The 5,985-nt window shown below is 39.1% G+C and overlaps 1 pseudogene; it reads left to right on the top strand.

The window, feature by feature from the left end:
* The first annotated feature begins 4,791 nt into the window (after positions 1-4,791).
* On the top strand, positions 4,792-5,238 carry LOC143394335 (histone deacetylase complex subunit SAP18 pseudogene; annotated as a pseudogene).
* Positions 5,239-5,985: the final 747 nt, after the last annotated feature.

Genomic DNA, 5,985 nt, shown 5'->3' with positions numbered 1-5,985 from the left:
ATGGGTATCTATGGGTCTCAGCCTGTGGAACGAGGAAAGAGGCCAAAGGGATGGTGAGCATCCTTGTCAGGACCTATTATAGGTAGTCTGTATCATAATGTGTATACAATGTGTGTGCATACATAATGTATGTGATATATATAATATCATATATGATGCATAATATATATGAAATAGTACATGTATAGTACACACATGTATGTATACACATGTTGATTGAATGCAAATGTGGCCAGTTGAATAAAAAGTCTACAGATTTCACACCAGCCTTTTGCTATTCTATTTTCTTAATCAGCAGACATTGCAGTATTAATAGTACTTACCCTGCTCCTTTTCCTTAAAATAAAAGGAATGAATTACTCGGGTTAATGATGTGTCGGTAAGTAACAAAACCAAGCACAGGTGATATGGGATAATCTCTTTTCCTCCTGGTTGGGAGAATTCTAGGCCTTCCTCCAGATCTGGACTGAATCAGAACATTGAGCAGATGGCAGGACTGATAGCACCAGGTCCTGCTGTCCTTACCCACATTGGGAAGAATGGAAAGCTACTCTCAAGACTCTGGTAGAACAAACCCAGAGAGGGAAAAGGTACAGAGGAATGCAGGGTTTGGCTGTGTTGTGTGTCTAATTCATGGAGAATTAGGAGAGCTTTGAGAGAGGCAAGACAGAAGACACAGGGGAAGGCCCTGAAGACATGAAGTATTAGAAAGGAGGAATATTAAGAAAAAGGATTTTAATTGTTCTTCATGGACAGATGGAATCCCTTTTTAAGAAATTTCAGAAATGATGCAGGTTACATTCTATTTACCTTTGGGTGATGTATCATTATTTCCTTGAATATAACCTCCTTCAGGAATGAACTTAAATGCAGGAGAAATGGAACATCTCCTCTTACACAGATTATAATGTATTTTTGTCCAAATTATAGTCCATAGTAACGAATATCTTTTTTTTTGAGAGAGAGAGAGAGAGAGAGAGAGAGAGAGAGAGAGAGAGAGAGAATTTTTAACATTTATTTTTCAGTTCTCAGCGGACACAACATCTTTTGTCTGTATGTGGTGCTGAGGATCGAACCCAGGCTGCACCCATGCCAGGCGAGTGCACTACCGCTTGAGCCACATCCCCAGCCCGTAACGAATATCTGATCTCCATACTTCCTCTCTTTTTTGCCTAAATGATATTTTGTGTGACTGGAAAGGAAAACTATAACAGCTAGAAAAACTTTCTGAAACTAGGGTGCAGAATCCATAATATGGCAGGTAGATTTGGACCCTGTAATCCTTAATGAATGGATATTAAGGCCCTGCTGATAATCAATGGCAATTTGTTGGAAATAGTTGAGTCATGGTTCTAGGTAGCAAATCACCAGAAAAAAAAGCCACGAGAGGGAACAAACTGGGGTATATTTACTGTCATTTTGGAGGGATAGGGAAGTTTTGAGGGAACAGCTTGCCATTCCAGATGGCTAGGGCCATGAGCAAGGGGAGCCAAAGAGCAAGAATCACAAAGGCAATCCAGTACTCAGTTGGAGCCCAGGACTTGCCTGCCAGTCATTTACTGTGCCATGCTCATCTTCCTGCCAAAAGTGAGTGTGGCTATCAATACCCAGTGTACACTGTGGCCATTATCAGGAGAAAGGTTGAGATTCATGATAGAAACCTCTAACATTCTATCTCACCATAGAAAATGTTATGTTCCTGCAAACCCAAAGAAAATTTTGTGAAGTGATAACTCTAAGGACCCAGGGACCCTAGTTAGATTTTCCCCATTATTTTCTCTCAAAGCATTCTATAATTTGCATTCCTAATACTCTTTACAATTAAAACTAATTATCAAGTAATTATTTAATAATCTTTCTCTTTCGACTTTAAATTCCATTTGAACAGGGATAATCAGGGTATTTTTTTTTTCATGGATTTATCTATAGTGCCTATCAAAGTGTCTAGTTCATGATAGGTTCTCAATGATTATTGACCCATTGAAGGAGTCTTTACCCACACTGGGGAGAATGGAAAGCTATTGTGTACAGAACAAATCCAGAGAGGGAAGAGGTAGGGAGCAATGCAGGGTTTGGCTGTGCTGTGGTGATCAGAGATGGAACAGGATTGAACACTCAAGTCTAGGGAATGGATGATGAAGGAATAGGATCCATAGGAAAGAAGTGAGAAGAGAGTTCTAGAAAAGCAAGTGAATTCCTTCCATTGAAGGTGAGACTGTGTCTTCTACCATATTACGCAAAAGTGGTCCATGAACCAGGAGGATCAGTCTTCCCTGGATGCTTGATGGGAACGGTGGACCTTGACCCTGTCTTCTGAGGCAGAATCTGCATTTGAACAGATGTCTGGGTGATCTATGTACACATTAAATTCTGAGAAGGGTGTTCTATATGATAAGTAATTAACCTGCTTCCAAAGAAGGAGGAGATTGAGGAGAAGGAGGAGGAAGAGGAGAAGAAAGAGGAGAAGGAGAAGAAGTGGAAGAGAGCGGGAAAAGATTTATGACAACTTCTGTTGAGGACACTCAGTGAAAACAGTGAACTTAGCAGAATAGACAAAAGTGGGAGAATCTGTCCCACTAAACCCATTACACAATAGCTATGTTATTCAATCTTCAGATAGGAAAGTCTCCTGCTATTAGTACAAAGAAGAAGATGAAGCAACTTATTGTAGACTTATCGTAGTGCTGAAGTTGGTATGTGTGAGGTGACTGAGAGCCAGCAAGTTATGCCAAGTTCAAGAACTATAAACATTATTGACTCACATGGGGGAAAATCACACTCTCCAAACAGGGAAATGGAAAGGCTAAAGTGTAAGGACGGTTTATCCACAATTTATTCATAAAAATTGGCTGAATTTCAGGGAAGTGAGAGAAAATGAGCACAAATAAGCAAGCCCTGGGAGCTAAGCTGTCAGTCATAGTAATGATACAGGTCAGTAGTATTTACACTGTGTTCTGTGGAGTTCTTTTGTTCCTGAGGGGTCCCTCAGTGGCAGTCAGAAGGCTAGCGGGGGAAATGTGAAGAGAGATCTGGACAGAACAGCTGTTTAATCCGTCAGGGTTCTACCAAGTATGAGAGTGGTACAAGGGGAAGATAGATTGGCCTGCATGCCATTTCAGTGAGTTGGATAAAAGAGGTTTCTGTCAGTGAGAAGAGTTTTGACTTACACAATTATAAAAGTTTTAGATCTTCCCTCTAGGAAATAAGAAAACACAGAGACTGAGTGAGATGTTTATTTTTGCAGTCAGTTATAATTTAACACAAACATGAAGTACCATAGTATCATCACAACCCAAAGCCAGGTCTCTCTCAACTGTACCCAGATGTAACCTCAGTTTGTCTTAACAGACAACTCTAAGGTGGTCATTAGCAATTGATTGGAAATACTTTGGAGATGAAACTTATTTATGAATTTAAGTTCCAGGAAATAGAAAGATACACCAATAATTTCTCCAATTACCTATATTTTAGCAATGCAATGATTTTGTATGGGGACAAGAAATGAGCCTTTGTCAATTTTCTTAACTATTCAACTATGACTGTGATATTCCATGCCTTAATAATACTTCTCTTAGCTCACATCTCATTCCCCCCACCATTATCTATTGCAGATAGATCTATCCAATTATTTGTATCTATATAAGACTCTGATTGAAAACGGACAGCATGATGTAGCTGGTGCATCACAGAATCTATCCTTGGGTGAAGGGGGTGGTGAAGGCTACTGGCTTTCTAAGCCATTAATGGTGGGGATTCTGGAATCTGGCCACCAACATTCTTGTTGTGAACTGTAATGAGGACCTAACTGGAGCAGAGGTACCATATGCTTAGGGCATTGTTGTTGCTCTGGGCATGATGCTCTGGCTTTCCTGGAGATCATTGAATACCTGATGTATTCCTTTTCTGCTTAAACTGGTTATAGTGGGTCCTATTATTTGCAATTATAAATCCTGGCTTAGTGTTTCATAAAAACAAAACAAAACAAACAAACTCCAATTCTTTATCTTATTTTGTACTTGACATGGATGGTGGCATAATAAATCATTCCATAACTTAGTGACTTAGTAAATAGTAAATAGTAAAATAGTAATAAATAGTAAAATAGTAAATAGTAATAGTAAAACTTCATTATCTCTCATGGTTTCTGTGGCTTAGGAGTCTATTTAGCTTAGGGGTTCAGCTGCAGTAGAGAAGTGGGCAGGGGCAGCAGTCATCTGAAGGCTTGACTTGGGGTGAACAGTCTTTTTCCAATATGGCTGGCAAGTTGGAAATGGTATTTGATAGTTAGCATCAGTTTCTTTTTGTAGATATCTCAACAAGTCTATTCTAATGGCAAGTGACTGGCTTTCCTAGAGCAAGAAATCCATTAGGAAGAGACAGGGAAAGAGGGAGGGAGGGAGAGAGAGAGGGGAGGGAGATGGAGAGGGAAGAGTGAAGAGTGAGAGAGAAACAGGCAGAAGTTTTCCTTTCTATTACCTATCATGGGAAGTCATACACCATATTCTACTATACTCTATTCATTAGAAGTGAGTCACTAAGTCCAGCCCACATTCAAGGAAAAGATGAAAATTGCTACCACTTTTCAAAATGAAACAATATCAAAAACTCTGTGGACACATTCAAAAATCACCAATTGTGCCATTTACTATGTAACTTTGCAGTACCTTCTTGAAGTAAGTGAAACACCTGCTCATGAATCTGGGCTCAGTCATCCATTTTACCAAGGGAATCTTATAAGATGTGGTGCAAATAGCAATCTGAAAGGTATTGGAGCATCTCACAGTCCAAAGGGATAAGATGGCAGTGGAATCCTTTGTTACCCAGGATGAAATTAAGAAAGAGTCAGGAGAAGACATGCCTGCTGCTGCTGCTGCAAGTCTTCACCACCAATAAAGGTTCCCACCACCAAAGGGATAAATTCTCCCATGGAAACTCACCCTCCAGTGAGCTACATATTTGCAGTTGGATGCAACTCTGAAAGAACTGATCAGTTTAGTAAAAGATCTACCCAGAAGCTGAAAAAAAGGAAACACTCTTCAATTTTGCAATTATTTTTATGGATCTTAAAAGACCTGGCTATGGAGTTAAGGAATTGGCAGCACCATTTCTGGCTGAAAGGGGACTGATGATGTCATGACCTTGCAGTTGCAGAAGTTCCAAATAGGCCATTATGTGGACCTAGGAATTACCCCTCCAAATCGGGCACCACCTTCTTCAGGGCATTTGAGACCATATTAAATTCTCTTTACTAGATTTTATTTTTCAGCCAGTTATGTAAAATAAATTTACATACTCTTTTTCCTCCCCCGATTTTTGCCATTAAGCCTTTAAATTCTAAGCAAATTGTAGTGCATCTATTTAGGAGTTAGATTTGGATGTACTATGGTTATGAATATTAATAGAAAGTCTATGTTTCAAGCCTCTGTAAACCATGAAAAGTGCTCTTAAAATTCTGTGTAAAACTATTGTTAAATATATGTGTATAACCATCAAAAAGAAAAAAAAGGTACTATACTTTTTACTTGTTCTCTTAAATTTCTGATATTACCATGAGACTGTACTCAAGATAGACTATTGGATGAGGTGCATGGTAAAGGGTTTAGATATTAGTTTATCTATGACTGCTTATGAAATTATCCCCAAACTTAACATCAAAAAAAAAAAAATTATTACCTTTTAGAATTTCTGTGATTCAAGAATTCAGCAGCAAAGTAGCTGTTTGGTTCTGGCTCAGTGATTGCAATCATTTGAAGTTGACTGGGGCTGGAGCATCTGCTTGTAGGAAGGCTCACTCATGTGCCTGGCAAGTTGGTGCTAGATGTTGGGACCTTTCTTTTTTGCCATGTGAAGCTCTTCATAGTACTTACTAAGTGTCTTTACAGCATGGCATGTAGCTTATATTAGACTTGGTGATTCAAGAGGTCAGGGAAGTAGCTACAGTGTCTTTTGTGACTAACTCTTGGATTGACTGTTATTTTTGTAATA

This window comes from Callospermophilus lateralis, chromosome 3 (assembly GCF_048772815.1).
Source record: "Callospermophilus lateralis isolate mCalLat2 chromosome 3, mCalLat2.hap1, whole genome shotgun sequence".
NCBI lineage: Eukaryota > Metazoa > Chordata > Mammalia > Rodentia > Sciuridae > Callospermophilus > Callospermophilus lateralis.
This window is presented reverse-complemented; position numbering and strand designations above follow the sequence as displayed.